Source organism: Gobio gobio (assembly GCF_949357685.1).
Source record: "Gobio gobio genome assembly, chromosome: 5".
Taxonomy (NCBI): domain Eukaryota; kingdom Metazoa; phylum Chordata; class Actinopteri; order Cypriniformes; family Gobionidae; genus Gobio; species Gobio gobio.
The window spans coordinates 23,852,457-23,864,118 of record NC_137101.1 but is presented as its reverse complement, the minus strand read 5'-3'; positions in this window follow the sequence as shown (position 1 = coordinate 23,864,118).

Sequence of the window (11,662 nt, the reverse complement as noted above, 5' to 3'; positions counted from 1 at the left end):
CGACTGGGTCAGAGCATCTCCAAAACTGCAGCTCTTGTGGGGTGTTCCCAGTCTGCAGTGGTCAGTATCTATCAAAAGTGGTTCAAGGAAAGAACAGTGGTGAACCGGCGACAGGGTCATGGGTGCCCAAGGCTCATTGATGCATATTAGGCTACATAGCCGCAGACCAGTCAGGGTGCCCATGCTGACCCCTGTCTACTGCCGAAAGCGCCAATAGTGGGCAAGTGAGCATCAGAACTGGACCACGAAGCAATGGAAGATGAATCCATTGCTTCGTGGCCTGGTCTGATGAATCCTTTTTTTTTTACATCACGTGGATGGCCGGGTGTGCGTGCGTCACTTTCCTGGGGAACACATGGCACCAGGATGCACTATGAGAAGAAGGCAAGCCGACGAAGGCAGTGTGATGATTTGGGCAATGTTCTCCTGGGAAACCTTGGGTCCTGCCATCCATGTGGATGTTACTTTGATACGTACCACCTACATAAGTATTGTTGAAGACCATGTCACCCTTTCATGGAAACGGTATTCCCTGGTGGCTGTGGCCTCTTTCAGCAGGATAATGCGCCCTGCCACAAACAAAAATGGTTCAGGAATGGTTTGAGGAGCACGACAACGAGTTTTAGGTGTTGACTTGGCCTCCAAATTCCCCAGATCTCAATCCAATCGAGTATCTGTGTGAGGTGCTAAACAAACAAATCCGATCCATGGAGGCCCCACCTCGCAACTTACAGGACTTAAAGGATCTGCAGCTAACATATTGGTACTAGATACCACAGCACACCTTCAGGGGTCTAGAGGAGTCCATGCCTCGACGGGTCAGGGCTGTTTTGGCAGCAAAAAGGGGACCAACACAATATTAGGTCATAATGTTATGCCTGATCAGTGTATATATATACCATATAACAGTTAACAGCCCAAACTAACCCTGCTTTGTCATAAAAAGTCAAATTTGACCTCAACAAACAGTCTATTTTTTTGTGAAAGATTATGCCAAATTAATGAATTGGGTAAAATAATTACTAGTTTATTTAATAAATTATATGATTACTTAATCATAGAAGAGATGTATTCAAGTCATTGAACTGCATTTTGAATCTATTTTTGCATAATTGATTGATCCAGACAAAAACGAGCCTCATGTCATTGACTTGCTAGCTAAATGTAGCTGGTATATGACATAACTTCACCATCTGAACTCAAAAAGCTATGCTAACCGCTATTATGGCCTTTCTTGCTCACAATTTCAGGGAGATTTTAATGGAATTACCCATCAAACACCTGATGAATCCACACACATGATTGGAGAAACATCTCCAACAACTGGAAGAACAGCTGCTTTTGACTAAATTGCCCCCGACAAGGCTTGTTTGGCACTTCAATGCAGCAAAAAAAATGAGCCAGTCTACATTTTAAAACTGTACATCTGTCAGTGAGCTTTTAGCTGTGCCTTTTGCAGCCTGCCTCATTACATAAAGAATGGAGGCCAGCATCTGAAGTGGGAGGGTTACATAACGCTCTCAGTCCAAAGAGTGTGTGATATTATGGGTTTGTTTCATGTAAAGGCAAGACAGATTCTGAGAATTTCGAAGCATTAAGCATCATGTTAACATCTATGGTGATGGCTTTAGGAGTGCTTCATAGAAATGCCACATGATTGTCGTTTCCCCCCTATAGACTTGCAGGCACCAACTCCTGCTGTACTAAATATTGCACATTTTGATAGGTGATTCTTTTGCGCATGCTTTTAAGAAGTCACACTAATACATATTAACTTAAAGCCATCTTGATAGAGTAATGGTTCACCTTTAAAAAACTGCCACCATTTACTCATGTCATTCCATTTGAAAATGACAGAAAGTAGCATAAATGTCATACTAAGAAAGTTACATAAAAGTGGTGCAGTATATTGCAAGCCTTATAATACATTTGTGTGAGGTACAGACCAACATTTATAAATAAGATTTGATGGTTTAAATCTCATAAAGTCAAAGATGTCAGGATGGTACAACTATCCTGATATCATAATGAAGAAAAAAGCCTAACTAAAAGAAAGAAAGTTTTGAAAAGAAACCCTTATAAAGTAGTTTGGCCTACTTTTTTAAATGCTTCACTTATAAAAAATAAAATAAAAAAACAGTCATGTGGTGCGACTCCCCAAAAACGTTATATTTATGAATTAAAGGGTTAGTTCACCCAAAAATGAAATTGCTGTCATTAATTACTCACCCTCATGTCGTTCCAAACCTGTAAGACCTTCGTTCATCTTCAGAACACAAATTAATATATGTTTTATGAAATCTGAGAGCTCTCTGACCCCACATAGACAGCTATTCAATGAACACTTTCAAGGCCCAGAAAGGAAAGACATCGTTAAAATAGTCCATGTGACTCCAGTGGTTCAACTTTAATTTTATGAACCGTCGAGAATACTTTTTGAGCGCAAAAACAAACAAAAATAATGACTTTATTCAACAATTTCTTCACGTCTGTGTCAGTCTCCTACGCTGTTGACGTAGTAAATACAGTGCAGCACTTCCGAGTTACGTCAAAGCTATGCCAGAACGCAGGCTTACCATTGGCCGATGCGGTTCATGTGAGCACCACAACACATGCGTGTGATGCTGATGCAGGAGCTGGCCAACATAAATTGTTGAATAAAGTTGTTATTTTTGTTTGTTTTTTGCGCACAAAAAGGTTGAACCAGTCACATGGACTATTTTAACAATGTTTTACTACCTTTCTGGGTCTTAAAATGGTTAATTAAATGGCTGTCTATGTGGGGTCAAATTGTTGTTTGACTACTGAAAACCCCCAATCATATCCTTATCAAGTTTTAACTCTTGTGAAACCCTGACAGTAGGACAGGGGCTCTGTTCCAGTACTCTTGTTTGACACACACATGCTCCGTCACAGGTGATTTAGACTGGAGTCCATCATGTCGCAGCTGTCATGTTCATGATGGATGCATGTAAGTAACTTCCTCCGTTTTTCTTTCTGACACTCCGGCCTTGGATTCAAATAGAGTGACTTATAGGAAGAAAGAAGAGGAGTGACTCTCTTTAAAGCTTTGAATTTGAAAGCACTTAAAAGTCTTTTGAAGGTAACTTATCGTGCAGATGATATTTTGCCGGGAAACACTCCCTTGAGGTTTATCCACATGCCATAGAAAAAAAAAAATGTGTGGGCCCTCTTTTCATCTGTGTTTCATAACAATGTAAATCCAAGAGACAAATCCCTTATATACTGTATATAGTTTTGATATAGCTGATTTGAACAGCACCACCCTGACCTTAGATACGACCTCAGAGTTAGATACGTCCATACATACCATTCTCATCTCTCATCTCAAGACTAATGGAAAATGAAAAGTTGTGATTTTCTAGACCGATATGGCTAGGAACTATTCTCTCAAAATCAAGGAACTTTGCTGCCGTACCATGGGTACAGCAGGCGCAATTATATTACACAGCGCCTGAAAATAGTCCCCAGCACGCTCTCTGTGCAAGCAGGTTGTCGTGTTGGTTATGTTGATGGTAGTTAGCCTATTTTCAGGCACTGTGTAATATCATAGTGCCGCTGCACCCATGGTACGGCAGCAAAGTTCCTTGATCCTTACGCAGGAATGAGAGAATAGTTCCAAGCCATATTGGTCTAGAAAATCGCAACTTTTCATTTTCCGTCGGTCTTAGTAAACTATATAACTATACACATCACAACATGTAAATAGGAAAATGTTGGCATTATTTTGTCCCTTATTGAGCAGTAAGCTAGCTGGAGCCATTTACCTCCAGTCTTTGTGCTAAGCTAGGCTAGCGGTGGGTGCGTCAGACAGAGTTATGGCACGCACAGAGATGAGAATGGAATGTATGACACTAGAGGATACGGTGAATAAGCTAAAGTCCCAAAAAGTCGGCGTGTTCCTTTAAGGCAGAACGTAAATATTAAGTCATAAGCTCTCCATAAAGTAACGCATAGTTGCAAAATATAACATTTACCCTCAGTGATCCAATGGCAGCCTTCAAATATGTGAGCAGAAGTTGTGTTGAAATGCTGTGAATTTCAGTTTATGCCTTAGGTACTGTAATTAACTGTAAAAATAAGTTTCCATTACATACAATACTTAATCATGAATTACAGTGTTTTTAAATGTAAATAACATTCAGAAACTGTATTTGAAACTAAATTAATAAGGACCAATACATTAATACTGATACAAAAATACTTAAACTCTGTGCGTTCGCTCGGCGGCTATGAGACATTTGTTGCACACTGCAGTAAGCTAGATCGATATAGACACAATATATTAAGCAGGACAATATATTCTTTGGTGTTTCCATGTTTCTACAAAATAAAAACAGAAATGGAGGGTAACGTGGGTATGATGTCATTGATAGGCGATGCACACGGTACGTGTCCTGGTTAAAATAGCCTATTTCTCTGGATTTAAACATCCTTGGAAACATTTGGGATAATGTAAGTACACAAGTCAACAAAGTATATAACATTGTTCAAGTGTTTTTTGGATATTTTTACAAATTGTGCCTTTAATCCTGATTGGAGGCTTCCATAAATATATAGTTCATACATAGAGTTGCTCTTCAGATGAGTTTAATGGTGCAACACAAAAATAGTAGTGCGTAAGTTGTAACTAAGTGCCCATTTACGACAAAACTAGGCTAAATTGTAACTTACTGGTGCAACAGGCCCCGGGGCCTTAATATAGTATACTATCTTAATATAGTATACTTATAAGTTGTGAGTTCAGTTTAACACCTAAGGTTAGGGGTTTATTAAATCCCTAACCTAAGAGTTAATACTAATATTATTAGTTAACTCAACTAACTTCCGAAACCGACTGAGGTCCTTGTTTCAAGTTACTCTGAATATTATCCCAAATGGCATGCAGCAGCCATTAACAACTCCTATCTGCGTCCCTTCCTTCTCCCGTTAAAACCATCAGGCTCAGCCTCTTTATTTCTGGATGGCTTTAAATTGGCTGGAAATTACGCCTGTCATAATCATTAGATCATGTTGCCTAGCAATATGTTGCAGTCCCCACGGCGACATCACTGTCAGGACCAATGTGCTCCCATCTGGTGGAGTGCATTGTGGGAGCGAGAGATTGCTTCCTCCAGCTTTTGGATCTCTGACTCGATTGTCCTGTTTAGGAAGGCCACCTGCTCTCTGATGTACCAGCAGGGATGGAGCATCTCATTTCTATAGGAGCACTTTTCTGTTGGATGAAAGCGTGCGAGTGTGGGTGTGGGCATGAACCAGATTCGGAACACACACCAACAGACCTTTTGCATAAGAGTGAGAGAACATGTACAAAACAAAGCACTGACCTGCACAGAACTGCATACTGCTCATACTTAGGTTTCGGGATATCAGTTGCTTGTTCATACAGACAGTATTTGATCCACTACTGAAAGCTGCAGTGTGAACAGGACATTTCCAGAAGATGGTGCTTTCCATTTGTTCTCGGTAGAGGGATATTCCTAGTTCCCACATGGAAGTTTTAACTGGAATGCCTCCTCAAGTCAGAGTTGCGACTGGGAAACTCGGCTGATGTGAAACAATCCTGACTTCAGAATCCAATATGGCTGCTCAGTGCATCAACGGAGCAGTAGTAATGCATGGGCATGATTTATCTGTGCTTTTTTATGTGTTTGTATTCCAAAAGAGCAAGCACAACAAAGGTTTGCCTGGATGCGTCCTTAGATTTCTGACCTGTGTACTGGAACGTGGTCAAATCAGGTGTGACACCATTCCCAGCTCCGACATCCCTCTTCTGAGGTAAATGGAATGCATCATTACACCTGTAAGTCAATGGGGTTGTGAATCTCAAACACTAAAGCCATGGTCACACTAGACTTTGAGCATGCAAAATTTCTAGGGACACTCCAACGGTTGTAATATGATGTCAAACTGCAGCTACTTTTTTTATAGACATAATAGGGCTCGGGCGTATGACGTCATTACTTTGCGTGGCGGCCATGTTGATGGCCTCATTTGCTGCTACTCGGACTACTGCGCACTGTTTATAGACGTGCTCCCTCTCAGTCGTGTGTCTTAATTTGGCGTTACTATTGGAAACCATGGTAAACCGTTGCTGCATTGTGGGGTGTAACACTAGATCACATAATCGCCATGGGAAAAAGTTCGAAAATGGATTAACTTTCCACCTCTTTCCTGCTTGGAGACGCAACCATCCGAGGTAACAAAGAGTCGTCGGCTCGCTTGGATCGCGCTTGTAAGACAAACTGTTACCTGGGGATCTGGTGTTGGCTGATCGCGGCTTTGACATAAAGGACAGTGTGGGACTTATGTGTGCCGAGGTAAAGATCCCTGCTTTCACAAAAGAACGCTGTCAGCTGGATGCAAGAGATGTGGGGAGCACAAGAAAAAATGCCCACCTCCGAATTCACGTGGAAAGGGTGATTGTAACCGTCCGCAACAAGTACACTATTTTGTCAGATAAAGTACCGATTCACATGGTGTTGCCAAGCAAGGACGAAGACATGACATTCCTCTATAAGATTGTGTATGTATGTTGTGCTCTGACAAACATGAGCCCTAGCGTTGAAATAAAATAAATGTGCATTAAATACAGCCATAAGTGTCTGTTGCATCCATACCCACAATCTTCAAAATAAATATACTTAAATCAATATAATGTGCAAAAGCAAGAAGTGTCACACAATCGCAATAACCGTATAATGTGCAAAAGCAAGAAGTGTCACACAATCAGATATTTTTCAGTGTTTATTTGCAAGTAGTGCAACCCGAGAACACAGAACGGTGCAGAATGCTTCAAGGTAAAAGGTTAACGTTACATAGGCTTCATGATCTGCAGCTCCTGAACCCATCCATTTGTGAACTGCAAATTTCATATGAATCCAAACCGTTAATAGTTCCAATTTTGTCCATAAACCGGTCCCTGTCTTCCCTATTTAACGTATCCCGGTAAATTTCACATCCTTTTCGGGATTTTAACATAGTTTTTCTTTCTCCCAACTCTGCTTCTCCTCGTTCGATTTGCTGTATGTTTACATTCGCGAGGCCATCAACATGGCCGCCACGTTCCAGAATGCAACGCAGCGCCCGAGCCCTATTCAACATACAGTATATTACATCCAAAATGTAAATATAAAGGCCCCAATATACTTCAAGCTAAATCAATGAACGAACTGATGTGACGTCATTTCGAACAAAATCAAGCCAAAACTGGAGTTTGTTTTGGGAGTTCGAAACAGCTTGCCAAAGCGAACTTTCCGGAAAAGTTTGCAACGGCTGGTAAACACCTTTGTACTACCATTGGTCCGTGGCGATTAGGTAATAGGTAGGTGTACGCGGAGGCTCCGCCTTCGTTCACACTGAAATCGTTTCCAGTTCATTTCTCCTGTTGAGTCCGTCAAAGTCAGATGTCTGTGAGTAAAAACATGAACGCACTGGAGAGCCGCTTTATAGTGGAAAATGAAGTTGTACTTCTGATGCAATGAGACACTGACACTGTTTTTCATATTTAATATGGTAAAGCTGCTTGATTTTAAGCAATCTATTCTCAGTAGCAGCTCGTGGCCATACATTTAGGAAGAGCAGATTCTGGGTCTTATCGCTAGTTTATGATAAACATTTTGTAAGCTATCCTAATCGCTGAACACATCAGACACACTTTTGTCCTTGCGTTATTCAGCCTGAGGGTGGCGCTCTAATGATGATTGACAGACTTTAGTATACACAACAAATGCATAGAATGGCATCTTAGAATTGCCTTAATGTATTTATTGTGTCCATATGTTGTTTTAGAACATTTTAAATTAATGAAAAAACATAACAAAGACCAAACATAAAACAAACACAATAGAATTCCTGTATATCAACCCGTTCTCACTCCCAAGGCGTCAAATTCCGAAGCATGGTCAAGTGCCTTCCGCGTCACATCGAAGACGCTAAAGTCACCCCTAGGCGTCACTATGTCGACGCGCTGGGTGCTCCATTCATTTCAGTTGTTTACCCAATGCGTCAGATCAAGACGCATGTTATTCTTTGCATTTGTAAAAGCAGACATGATTTTGTTCATATTTTATTCATATTTAAAGGTTACTTTTATATTTTGGAGCTGCTAACCCAACTCCTACCCTAAACCTACCCACTTCTAAACAATATAAAACACATAACAGGCAAATACAAGTACAGTCACATCTATTTATTGCAAAAACTGACCCAAAACAGTATAAAAGTATTAACTCATGTTGCATTCCAAGTCTTCTGAAGTCCCACGATGTCTTTATGTAAAGAACAGAGTTGATCTTAATGTTTTAATCGCTGAGATGATGATCCCGCCACTCCGTGAACGCACACATTCATATATAATTCAAATAATACACACGCCTCTTTAGCATGACGCATTCGGTCACAAGACACACGAGAACCAATGACATTTTACAATCAAAGCTGACGTAATGACGCAATTGGTCATGAGACATACGAGAGCCAATGCAATTTCACTATGAAACCTGACGTAACGGGCGGCAATATTTGAAATTTAATGTGTTCGTGATCTTCTGCGGATGGAGACGCTGATCGCTTTTGGGGATTTCCTTCACACAAATCAATCGCTTGGCCTCGGAATATTTGGAATATTTGTACTTTTTGAATAAATTGTGCATGCAGTCGACTCTGCCTGTTATATCTGCGTTTTATATCCCACACAAATGGGTAGGTTTAGGGATGGAATGGGGTTGGGTTACATGTTAAAACGTGTCTAGATAGCGTAAATAAAATGATGCTGGCTGATTAAATTGAGAATCACAGTCCAACATGTCATAATGGCAAAATCATAACCCAATATATGATCATCATGACGATAACTTTCCCATGCCCAGTCCAACATGTCATAATGGCAAAATCATAACCCAATATATGATCATCATGACGATAACTTTCCCATGCCCAACGCTTCTGTTTCTGACGCCAAAGGTTTCTCATTGAAATGAACGGAGCACTCAGCGCGTCGATATAGTGACGCCTAGGGGTGCCTTTAGCGTCTTTATTGTGATGCGAAAAGCACTTGACCATGCGTCGGAATTTGACGCCTTGGGAGTGATGTATATACAAGCTATTCAAATGAGCATGTTTAAATGAAAGGATGTATACTTTGTAACAACTCATAATGTAAAAACTGCACATAATGTAATAAGCATTACATTGTTATTGTAATAAAATGTTCATAATGTAATAATTTCCTCAAAACGTAATAAAATCTTGAGCTCATAATGTAATAACAATGTTTACATTATGAGAAATGCATTACATTATAAACTCACCAAAAACATATCATATTTTTTTATTGTAATAGCTTTTAAAACATAAAAAATATTAGTGTTCCCTTACAGTCAATTTAATATATATATATATATATATATATATATATATATATATATATATATATATATATATATATATATATAAATCAAGTCTTAAACTACCTGTGAAATGGAACAGATTTAAATATTTATGCAATAATTATTATTTTTAATAAAAGTTATTCCTTTATAGTACATTGAAACTTAAATCCATGATTTTCTTATTTATTTAGCGCATATTTACATATTTATCTAACCGTCATTCTTAAAAGTGTAGGCAGCGTCAGATGTTCACTAACAGTACAGTATATCGCTGCTCAGGTATTTCGAACGTTGTTTTATCTCGAAGCGTAGAATGAAAAAGACCTTCACCGTGAGTATATCGGGGCCTTAAGCATTCTACTCCACTTTATTGCAATACTCCAATCCTGCAAATTTTTAGTTTGCGTTATTTTAATTCAGCTAAGGGGTCACACCATGAAGTATCAATCTTCTATTGGTCATGCGTCTTCAGGTTAAACAAATTCAACGCAAGTAAATTTGCATGTATTCACTTGCTTTTCTGCATTTGCATGTGTATGGATGGAAGTCACTGCAATGAAGAGTGTAGTGTGGCTGCCCCTTAGCACTGTGAACATAGCCTTTCTGCAGGAGGCAACAAATGTAATATGAGTAAGTCATTGAATTAATCACTCAACTGATTCGTTCAAATACCAAACACAACTTCAGAGTGTTGCTTGGAGACACATGGGGTAATCCTGCTTTGACATTGACATTGAGAAATATTTAATGAATTTAATTTAGTTCATATTCAACACTAACTTATTCTTTATTGAACCGTTTTGGGGGGTGTGACGAGATTAAAATGTGACAAGATTTCTCGTTGAGTGAAAAGCTATCTCGCGATATCGCCTGGACGGATCGTGAGGGTGAAATTAGCATATATGCCATTGCTACGTTTACATAACATCATCCACTGTCGTTTTGCTTTTTTATAGAAATAAAAACGATTTACCGTAATTCAGTTGGAAAGCGATCGCTTCAATTGTAAACTATTATAAACGTCTGCTCTTCTCTGCACTGTGTGCGACTGCGTCTGAGCTGCAGGAATCACAGATCACTGGTCACGTGACGAGAGTAAAGGTGAGATGATTGACAAGACCGTGGTGGAAGATTTGTGCGCAACAGAGAGTGTGATAAATGTCTTATTATCTAGAATGCGCGCTCAGCACCGCCGCTCCATATACACAGAGTAGGTGCGATCATGAATCAAAAGCGAAAGTAAATGCAAGCTCTGTGATTCGCGCAAATTGGGCGACATACAATAGCCAGTCTCCAAATATCAAACTTATCTGGGCTGTGTAATTGTAACCACCTCTTAGCTCTGCTCTCTGTTTTGCTCTCTGTTTGCACTTTGAATATTGAGAGAGTAATTTGATTATGGTTGCACTTATTGTTTGCATTTAATAAGACTAAGAAAAAACTGTTATTTGTTTTTGTTATGTATACTGTTTTTATTTCTGTTCAATTTGTGGAAAGGAGTTCAATCAGGAGGTCACACACAGCCTCAGTCAGAAGTTCTGGAAGCTGATAATTAATGTACAGTAAGGTCTGAAGAGACTCATGTGAAATCATACAGGAGAGAAGCCAGTCAGTTGAGTTTTTTTGTTACAGTGCTTGTATTGTTGTCTTTCAATGCATATGATAATTAATTCTCAGAAAGTAGAACTGAAATGACATTCCTTACAAGATGATTAGTTAAAGAATTTCAAAATGCACCTGCAGACTATTTTTCCGGTCATGAATTTTGTCTTTGAGGATTTCTTTAAAAAAAACTGGAACGCGTTGATCCGCATTGATTTTCCGAACATCCTGCAGAACGTGTTTTTGCATTCTACTATGTGCTGCTTTGCGAATCTACCAGACTCTCGTACATTTCATTTGTACATAGAGTGTGGCCACTCTCCATTGGCATCAACTTCCTTGAAGGCGGAAGCTCTGTTGAAGTTTAAAACTATTGGATCTGCCCAGAACCACTCTGGATCTGCCATAACCAATCGCTAACGTTTGGTTGTGACGTATGTCATCTCAAACTCAAACTAGCGCACAACATCAACTTTATCGTTCTCAGTCACTCCCTCTGTTCGCTGATTGGACCGGTTAAAATTTGACAGGAGAAAACCAGAGAATATATCCCAGACGGAGTACTGAAGGAAAATGAAAATTGAGCGGAAGAACGTCGGAGGGCGGAGCCAGGCTAGGAATACACTACAGTCTAAGCAGATTTAAAA